This window comes from Camellia sinensis, chromosome 5, assembly GCF_055761805.1.
Source record: "Camellia sinensis isolate YWXY chromosome 5, ASM5576180v1, whole genome shotgun sequence".
NCBI classification, from domain to species: domain Eukaryota; kingdom Viridiplantae; phylum Streptophyta; class Magnoliopsida; order Ericales; family Theaceae; genus Camellia; species Camellia sinensis.
In genome coordinates this window covers 207,445,435-207,456,216 of record NC_138965.1, presented here as the reverse complement: position 1 = coordinate 207,456,216, position 10,782 = coordinate 207,445,435, and the positions used below count along the sequence as shown (strand labels likewise).

The window sequence follows — 10,782 nt, the reverse complement described above, 5'->3', positions numbered from 1 at the left end:
TTTAGTTAACTTTTTAGTAAGATTGTTAGTATGTGTAGAATTATTCAAAAAGAAAGACCTAACTTCAAGTTTAAAAAAATAAAAAATAAAAAAATCACACAACGAAAATTGAAGACCAAATCAGGTATGACATTCATATGCCTTGTTGAAAGGAAAAAGGATAATGTTTAGTGGAGCCTCTGTCGTAAAGAAAAGGGAATGAAATCAAAATCTGATACTTTTAACTGCTGCAATTGCTGGCGGGGATTGAAACAATTGACCCCTAATGTATGAATGAGATATGGCAAAATATAGCTATCATTCCTCAAGGTGTGATTTACTGCACATCGCAGGTGTATAATTTCCAGAATTCTAAATTCAGAAAGTAAGTTTTAGAAAACATACTGGAAATCTCATGCCTCGATGATGGAGCAAAACACGGGTTATCACTGAAAATATTAGTCAGTATGTTTAGTTTCAGTTTTTTAGATAAATTTTTTGAAAATTGATTTTTTTAGTTTTTGTATTTTTTTATTTTTAGTGAATATTTTTAAAATTTTTAATTTTTTTTTTACTTTTTTAGATGTACTTTACTTAGATGTATATAAAAAGTAAAAAATTTGTAAAAAAATATTTTAAAAAATTAATAAATACATAAAAATATAAAAAAATGTACTGAATTCTTGTATTTTCTTGTATTTTTGGCATTTAGTGAATTTTTAAAAGATTTTTTTTACAATTTTTTTTTTTACTTTTTAGGTGTATTTATGTTAAGTGTGTTTAAAAAGTCAAAAAATTTCTTAAAATATTAAAAAAATTCAGTAAAAATAAAAAAACACGAAAAATAAGAAAGTAGAATTTTCTGAAAAATATTTTTTGAAAAATGAAAACAAGCAAGGTGAATATTCCTTTAGGACAAATATTGATATCTACTTATAGACAGGGGAAATTTGGTTATAAACCACCTTTACCTTCCTTTTATTGTTAAAAGGACTAAGAAAAAAATTATACTTTTTAAATCCCCTCATAATTATAAAGTCTTGCATAAAGGACAAAATTTATAATTTAAATATTTTATTAGACTATTATACCCTAAACTAAATTTTCCTACCTTTTCCACCCACTCTTTCCCTACCTTCTCTGTCTCTCTCCTCCCTTTTTCCCTTCCAGATTTGAAGCTCTATTTCTTGACAATTTTGATAACTTCTTTTTCTCCGGCGATGATAGCAACGTCATCGTCATCACTCTCCTAGCCAAGTCCGGTCAGTTATCAGGCAAAACTCCAACGATCAACAATGCCGAAATTGATCTCTACGATGAACTCATCAAGAACATCGGGAATGAAATCAACTACGGGCCAGAAATTTGTCATCCGGTGTCGGAATCGAAGGAGATCGTCTACGAGGAGAAACAGATCGTCTCTAAATTGAGACATGTTTGGTGGAGCTGTTTGGTTATACATATTTTTTTAAACACAGATTTAAGTTTTGAATATATGTGTATATATATATATATATATATTTGTGTGTATGAGTGTTGTTGAACACATGTATTCTTTTCATTGAGATTTGTGATTGTTGATCGAGTTTTAGAAGTTTTTCTTCTCAATTAGATATGTTGACTTGTTGATTAATTTGTTTTGTTTTTATTTGTTTGTTTGTTTTTTATTTATTTTTGTTATTTTGTATCTAATTTCATTTGACAGAACCAGAGTAAAATTTTACTCTGGTTCTATTACTCTGTTTTTTTCATTTGACAGAATCAGAGTAAAATTTTACTTTTATACAGAGTAAAATTTTACTTTTGTGTAGTGTCTAACATTTTACTCAATTTTCAGAGTAAAATTTTACTTTTATACAGAGTAAAATTTTACTTTTAGTTTCAGAGTAACATTTTACTCTTATTCAGAGTAAAATTTTACTTTTATACAGAGTAAAATTTTACTTTTAGTTTCAGAATGTAAAATTTTACTTTCATACAGAGTAAAATTTTACTTTTAGTTTCAGAGTAAAATTTTACTTTTAGTTTTAGAATGTAAAATTTTACTTTTATACAGAGTAAAATTTTACTCTGAAATATATAGTGAAGATGACTTAATAGGAGAGCTGATAGATATGAGGGTAATATAGTAAAAGAAACAAGTTTTAAAATATTAGGAGGTTTTGAAAGTACTTGTATAATTCTTGTCTTTTTGAAAGACAAATTAGATAATGAGGGGACTATCACCAAATCTCCCTATAGACAGGTTATGGTATAAGTATTTGCTACTTTGTATGTTCTTTCAATTAATAATGGCATGTGTATATTTTGATATACCCAATGATGGATCTAGGGAGGCGGTCGCACCCTTAAAAATTTGAAAAATATCATTTATTATATCAGAAATTTTAAAATAATTTAAAATTACAAGAGTTCACACCCTTAATTTTTTTTTAAATAATTTCAAAATTACATAGAGTAATCTCCTAATTGTTTAAACTATAGAGCAGCCCTCCCAAAATTTTAATTCTGGATTCGTCCCTGGATATACCTGTGTCCCTAACCAGTGATTTTCAAAGTGTCGTGTGTTCCAACAAATGAGGCAGATTAGCACAAATAGTCAAAGCGGGATTGACAAAGTTAATTTGAATTTTTTTTCCCTTTCCCTATATAATCAACCAACTGTTAATGTAGTGTTCCAACTTCCAAGTCAGTTTCTTTCCTACCCAGCCAACTGAATTCATTTGAAAAGAAGTGGGGCACCAAAGAAAGAAAAAACTCATGAATCATTATCAAGGCACAAGGAAAAGCATCAATGGAAATAGATTTGGCACCACATATTTAGGAGAGTTACTAAAAAAGAAATGAAAGGTTGAAGGGAGGTATCATGCACTTGTCATGTTATCTTTGGCAGGCTACATCATAAAAATCTTGCAGCGACACCCAAAAAAAAAGAAGTCATTATTAAGGAACAAGGAAAAGCATCAATGGAATAGATTTTACGCCATATAGAATGGTTACCAAAAGAAAAGAAAGATTGAGGTGGAGGGGTTATCATGCAAGCATAAGAATATCTTTCTTTTAACTAAAGTCTTGTTGGCAACTTGCTGTCAAATGTGCTTTCCGTAGATAGACCAAAAACATCAAGAAACATCAGACATGAGGATCAAGCAATGTTCTGGAAAGGGTTAAAAAAAAAGAGAAGAATTTTCTGACATACAGTTGGTGCACTATAAACATAACCAAAAGGAATTTCATAGGTGAGGATCACTAAGATGTTTATTTTTAACAATGACCAAAAGGAAAATCTGAATTGAGTATGAATTTGATAGTCTGACTTCGGCCAAAGTTTGTAAGCCTAGACCGAAGATATAAATCCTAGAGGAAATTATTTACAAGGGTATTAAAGACAAAAAGTGCATAAGTTCATAGAATATGAATCTACTTGGGAAATTTGGGTCCCAAAAAGAAGAAACAAGACATAATTGTGCTGTGAAACATTTAATGCTAATTTACTGCACGTATCATAAACAAAAACATTAAGAATTGAAAATCCGAGAATGAGGATGCACAATGATGCTACCTATAAAGCATGGGTACTTCGAAAAAATTGCTGTACAGGCATGCAAAATACATATCCGGAATGTAAAAGACTTTGGGTGTGGCTTGGATATGGCATGGATATGGGATGAGTACATTCTGGATAGTTCGGGGCATAAATACAATTTTTTTTTTTTAAATATAGGGGAAGTAGAAAAATTATATTGTGTCTACTAATTTAAAAACTTTAAAATTTAGGGTATTTTGTTATTAAAAATATAAAAAAATACTTAGGTTCTTTTTTTACCATTACAAAAATACTTTTATTATTTTTTGCAATTGTTATATGTCATGTACTACTACAAATAAAAAATATATATATTTATGGACGTAAGGGACTGTACCTGTATTCTACTATTTTTTTTAATTATTATAAAAGTTTTGCTGTATCAGCATAACTGTACTAGCAACCATAACAACACCCGGGCTTCCAAGGATTCTAGACAATCAGAGTGCTAAAAATTTAAAGCTAAGAAGATGGCATCTGGTCAGAAGTCGTAAAGCCCCTAATTGTGTCACCACCAATTATTGCAATTCCTTTGTCTCCAAGTGGTTGCAAGATGACTTCCTAGTAAAATAACATTTGCATCAACAGACCTATAAGAAATTGAATTGGCATACATTATTAGAAGGAATTGCACCTATAGGACAACAACATTGAAAAAACACTAGTACAAATACTGAAAATAACAAGATTTGGCTGAATATCCATAGCATAGAGGGCAAAGATTTAGCCTCATTCATATAAGAATAATATTAGGGATCAAACAAACTTCCATAAACATCAAGCAACTAAAACACCAATGCTATCAAAGATAATAATTCTCAGGGTTTGCACAAATGACCAGCATTAGGACAACTACGGCACAAAGCTGAAAATAAATGTTCTAATTATCGGAAATTGCACAAGACTAGTGAAGCACAAAGAAAAAGTTCAGTTGCACATGTTCCACTCCTCACGAGGGAAAACTTTTTATTAAGGAAAGATAAACAAAACATAGAACCTTGCAAAATTCTTGTGACAATCAGGAAATGCATAACTACCTCACAAACTTCCTTGTGAACATCATCATTTTAAAAATATAAAAAAAGTATGTAAATCAAGAACCCATATAGCACCCAACAAGGGAATTTTGAGTTCACATGGAATACAGCCAAAAGCCACTAACACCGAAATGTACTCTGGATGCAGTAAAATAGCTAAAATACAAACCCCGTCTACCTGAGGAATCTTGTTTCCACTGCCAGGCAGTTCAGATTTTTATGAGTTTAGTATCTAAAAATATGAAAGAGAATTCCCATATTTCACAAAGGGCTTCGGGATCACTAACAACTAACACGAGGTTTCCTAAAATTTCATAATAATAGTGAAAGTTGCTCAAAGTTAACAGAAACACTTCCCTTCCCACTGTCCCAGCTGTCATGCAATAACCCCTCCCCACCCCCAGGATGTTTATAAGTTTCTTCTCCCCATTTATGGTACCGATGTCCTTTGATAAGCATAGAACCTTTTTTTACATTGTTTCCTATTTCTCAGTAGGGAATTCATGAAAATGAATAATATTTCTCATGATCTTGAAATACAACTTGTAAAACTCTAATTTATATAATGAAACGAGAAAAGCAATTCAACTTATTCGAGAAAAAGTACTTACCAAAAAGGAAAATTATTCATGAAATACAAAGCATGATTACTTAGTGTATTTGAAGGCAGAAATGGCCCTTCAGGGTTTACAGGATAAAGAGATAATTTGGCTGAGTAGCTCTCCTGAAAGAAGGAAAATATAAATGATCATTAAAGAGCAGCCTATCCAGATTCCAGACCATATGAAGTAATGGTTTTTGAACATGTTAACAAATGGAAATTCCTTTTGTTAAATAAAAAATGAATTGTTTCCTCATCACTTAATCTGTATGTATTCATGTGATCTCAATTGTCTTCTACTTACTGTGTACTCAAATCTATATGTTTATCTTTTATAACCTTGCCGAAAAGAAAAATCCCATCATCGTTTGTCATTCACTGAAATTAGGGCCACTAGAGCCCAGAAAAGACTGTTATTAACTAAATTTCTAAATGGAAGTGATAAAGATGGGCGTGCTAACGAGTTATCCAAACATTATGTAATGTCCAGAGAGGATAATCTATTAAATAACAAAACATCAGAGTAAATAGCTAAGATTTTAGTAGTTTTCAAATACAGTGAAGGTTGAATTTGGATGCATATTACAAAATTTTCATTTTAATTGAGGATAAATACAGATAGAAAACTTTATATGAAAAACAGGAACTTCAATTATAAGTTCATCTTTGGTCATACTTGAATATTTATTTGATTAAGAAAATATAGTGAGCAGAACAGAAGCAGATGAGTAGAGAACAGAACCATAAAAATCGTTGCATAAATCATATAAGCTGCAGTATCATAGATTCATAGTTGCTCAGAAACTACAAAATCAGGAAGAATTTATCCTTTGAGTCTCTACACCTCGAGGATTTTACCTGAAACCAATTTTTAATTAAAATTTGAAATGTTTCATAAAATTAAAGAAATAGAAATTGAATCTACTGAGAGAGAGAGAGTTAAAATTGGGCAAAAAAAATCTGAGCACTCATCGCTGATATAGTTTTTGGCTAAATTGACAGCCATATCAGGCCGATTGAATTGGTTAAGCGTTAATATATCTGATCTCCTCTAGACTTTAATCCTTGAGCGTTGAAAAGGTCCAGATGAATGTGAGAATTTGGAAATAAAGAAATTAATGATGGTTATCTAAAACCATGATGAAAAAACAATCACAGCTAAACCAAAATAAGTATCAACTCAACTCAGCTAAACCTTGATAATTTGGACCTGTTTTGCTTATTTATCTGAAAATAAATTTGTAATTTAACTTGGTGTGTCAGTAGACTCCATTAGTTCACACCCTTTTGGTAGAGAATTGTTTCCTAGAGATGCAATCCCTCTTAGATTGACACCTATTAGCCAATATATGAGAATTGAATCTGCAGTGTAGAACTCCTATCATTTTCTTCAAACTTGATTTGTTCTTTCCATCATAAATTAATATCCAAACCAATCATGATCAAAGTAGCATTTTATAATAAATAAACTTCATGTATAAGAATAACATTGGTCTTACTTTAAGTTGCAGTCTCTCTTCTGCTCAGGCTAAAAAATTGACTTCAGTTGCCCTCGGACAATCAAAAATCACTGTTAGCCAAGGCCAACTTTATCACTTAGCAAAATATCCTCAGAAATCCTTCTCTCTTCTCTCACTGAAGTTAATTTACGTCTTTCACCTCATCTTTGATATTACCAAACTATCTTCTGTCAAAAAAATTTCTCTCTTTTTTCTCTTAAAACAGTTTCTTTTCCGCTCAACAAGAAGCACAATTTGATATATTTCAGATTGATGTGTGAAATATACAAAACTCAAAAGTCTATGTCCGCGGCAGTTATTGCTAGTTCCAATAACAACAATATGCTTCTGAGTTCTGACCTCCAAATTGAAACTTCCATACAAAATTTACATCATTCATTTACATAAAAACAAACTTTCAAATTCCATTTAACCATTTCTAGACATAAAATTGCTAAAATACAGAGCATCTCGAATCCTTGCTCTCTCTTTTTCATCAAATTTGAGAAAAAAGTAGGTTAAAAGCTTGATCTACAACATGTAAGAATCTTAGGGACCAAACTTTTGTGTTCCCAAAAGTAAAATTTTGTTGCAAAAAACAATAGAAGATCGATTTCTGTTGTCACGAGAGTCATCACCAAAATGCTGTCCCGAAATGTAAAAAAATTGACATTTAGCGAAAAAATGTTGAAAGTATTGCTAATAAATCCACTTTTATGGACAAAACAATTCCGTGCTAAAAATGTCTACTTTTTAGATGAGAATTTTGGTCCCAAAACAATCCTAATTCATCACTAAATTGCCAATTTCATTGCTAAAAATACAAAAACAACCTGCTTAGCAACTATAATATTTTGTCCCAATTTTTGTTCTCTAAAATCTTAATTTTTTTTAGTCCAATCCTTACTCCTTTTTTCGTCAAATATTTTTGAAAATTTCTGAACTTATCCTAAAAATTTGTTTTAACCCCTATCTTCTTTTTTTTTTTTTTTTAAATTTTATTTTTAAATTTAAGTCAAAATACGACAGTTGAAAATTTTGGTGAAGGAATTGGCTCGTTCTTCATTTGGTGAAAATTTTGCCTCTCCTTGAATTGATACAAATTTGACAACATGATTCGAGCTCACTTTTCTAACTAATATAATTGGAGATATATGAACAATAACATTTGATAGAAAGGTAAAGTACAGAATTTACCTTCTTGACATTGCCACGTTAGATTGACGAGCTCCGAAGGTGTCCTTGTTGGAGAGAGAGAGATGTATGCACAAATTCATGGACATAGATATAGATACAGATATACAGAGAAAGTGTATATACGAAGCCCTAATGGAGCGCGGGAAAGAGGCGAGACGAGTAACTTCCCGCTTCCACCTGCCAACGGTTCTGATTTCTTTTTATTTAAAGCTCTTAAATATGGATTTGGCAGTGATAATGTACAAAAAGAACTAGGATTATTTGATGCGGTGGTTTTTATGTCTGACATTGATCGGTCACTATCCTTGATTGAGGCCGTTCATCGGTTAACGAGACTTATCTTATCGAAGCCGTGATTGTGATCCCCGTCTGTGAATGACGTCCTACTATAAATACCGAAGGCCGCAGCTCTCGACTCTAATTACCCTATTTTTAACGGATTAAAACAACAAAAATAATTTAGGCCTCTAAAACAAAAAAGTTCTAATGGAGCATTAATTTGTCTTCTTTCTCTTCATTTTTTGTCTTTTATTTTACTATTTTTTATTTTTTATTTTTTTATAGGTGGACAACTCATTAGAGCTAGGGGTGGGCGCGGGTTGGTTGCGGCCACAAAATCTCCAATCCGCCATCCGTCCGTCAGATTGGCAGATTGAAGAAAATCAATCCGCATCCGTCCGCCAATCCGGCGGATGTGGATTGAGCGGATTGGCGGTTTGGCGGGTGGATGCGAATCGGTTTGACGGTTTGAAATTTTATAAATTTTCAATATAATTCAACTTATGTACTTCCTCAAAAAAAAAAAAAAAAATATTATAGTTAATGACTTAAAAAAATATTACAATCACTGCATGTTTCATCCAAAGCAAGAAAATTTAAAATTTTAGAATATCACAATCATTGCATTCTTCATCCACATACTACAATCACAGCATGCCTCATTCACATAAAGTATTACAATCTGTGGTTCTTAAAATATAAAAACAATTCAAACCATCAAAACTATGAACAGAGCAATAGTAGAAATTGTATGTCTCTGTATTGTTACATCTATATCTGTTTTTGAAAATAAAAACCAACCAGCATATATCATATTTTTTATTTTTAGGGATAGATTTAAAAACCAAAAAATATAGATAAATAATACATTTATTTTTCTCAATTCAAAAAAGATATTCAAGTTGAAAACTTTTTTTCAATAGAATATTTAAACTCTTTTTTAATTGAAAATACAAACAGAATATTTAAACAAACTGAAAACACAAAGTCTTATAAATTACTAGGGGTGTTTGCGGTTTGGCGGTTCGGTTGCGGCCAAAGGAATCTCAGATCCGCCATCCGTCCGCCAGATTGGCGAATTGGAGAAAATCAATCCGCAACCGTCCGCTCGTCATCACGCATCCGTCCAAAATGCGGCGGATCGGTTCGGTTCGGTCGATTTTGACGGATCGGTATATCCACTACTCACTCCTAATTAGAGTTGCACTGCAACAGCTCTAATTAGAGCTCTACAGCACTTCCGTTAAAACAATTTCACGGCTAAATTTGTTTTTGAAATTCTAATCACCCGTTTTTATATATATATATATATATTTTTTAAAAGAATGTTATGCTCCTTTTCTTTCAAAATAATAGTCTGTTTTGGATAATTTAATTTTTTTTTAATATTATAATTATTATACTTTAAAAATATTAATTTTTCAAAATTATTTTTTTATAGTATATTTTTTTAAAAAAATATCAATTGTCATAATTGTATTTTTTTGTGTTATTAATGAATTTAAAAGAATTAAAAAATAGGAAATTCATATTATTCTAAATTTTAATTTTTGAAAAGGGACTAATTTTGAGATATTAAAAAATAAAATAAAAGACTAATATTTTGAGACATAGATAGTAATATTTACAACACAAGTATATATTTTAAATTATGAGAGGGAAACAAGACTCGAAACTAAAAGCTTGATTCTCATAAAAAAAAAAAAACCTTATCGATTAGTATTTTTTATATTCTAATTGCAACATAAGTAACAAATGTAAAAATATATATATTAAATTTTTTTTATAATTATATAAATCTTAAAAAAAATGTATGATGATGATCTTGAAAAGGACTTTATTAATAATTTTAAAGTTATAATTTAACATATAATAATGCAAAAAATTATTTTTTTAAGGAAAAATTAGAATTTTGTGTAAATTTATAAAAAAACACACACACATCATTGGTAAACTTTATAAATATTAATAATTAAAATCCTAAATTTTTTCATGTATTTATAAATATATATATTTTTTTTCAAAACACTACTTAATTGTAATTTTATTTTTAATATAGTACTAAAGTGAAAAAGCATTGTGTTGCATAGATTTTATCTTTTTATTTTTTTTGGTAGTGGGAAGGAAAGGCAAGCTTTATAGAATACTAAAGTTTATTAAGATCTTGGCTTTTGAATTTTATTATGGAAAGAAGCTCAAATTTGTGAATCTCTTCTTATTGGAGTAATTTTTAGTGGGTCAATCGAGCTTTCAAATATTTTTCAAAGACAATTTAATAGTTTAGTTATATTTTTTTTACCTCTTTCGAGGTTAATTTGTTAATTCAAGTTTTTTAATTGACAATTGTTTTGGTGACCATCTTTAAATATGTAATTTATTCAAATTAATCTTTTAATAGTCTAATCGTCACTCACCCTAAATCTCAAGTGTTAGGATTTTGACATTAGATTAAAAAGAACTTTTGCGAACTCTAAAAAGGACGAATAATGAGGTATATACATGCACATAAGCACAATAATAACCAAAGGCACTGGAAAGATAAAAGTAAAGAAAATCAAAGTGCATTTAACTTAAAGCAACTTTGAAGTAGTTGAATGAGATAGC

The 10,782-nt window shown here is 30.2% G+C and overlaps 1 long non-coding RNA gene across 1 annotated transcript; it reads right to left on the bottom strand.

Moving 5' to 3' along the window:
- Nucleotides 1–3,897: 3,897 nt before the first annotated feature.
- Nucleotides 3,898–8,362, bottom strand: LOC114278750 (uncharacterized). The gene is made up of 3 exons (XR_014330941.1): nt 7,900–8,362; nt 5,214–5,326; nt 3,898–4,155 (listed from the first exon to the last, which is right to left on the bottom strand). It is a non-coding gene; the product is annotated as an uncharacterized LOC114278750 (long non-coding RNA).
- Nucleotides 8,363–10,782: the final 2,420 nt, after the last annotated feature.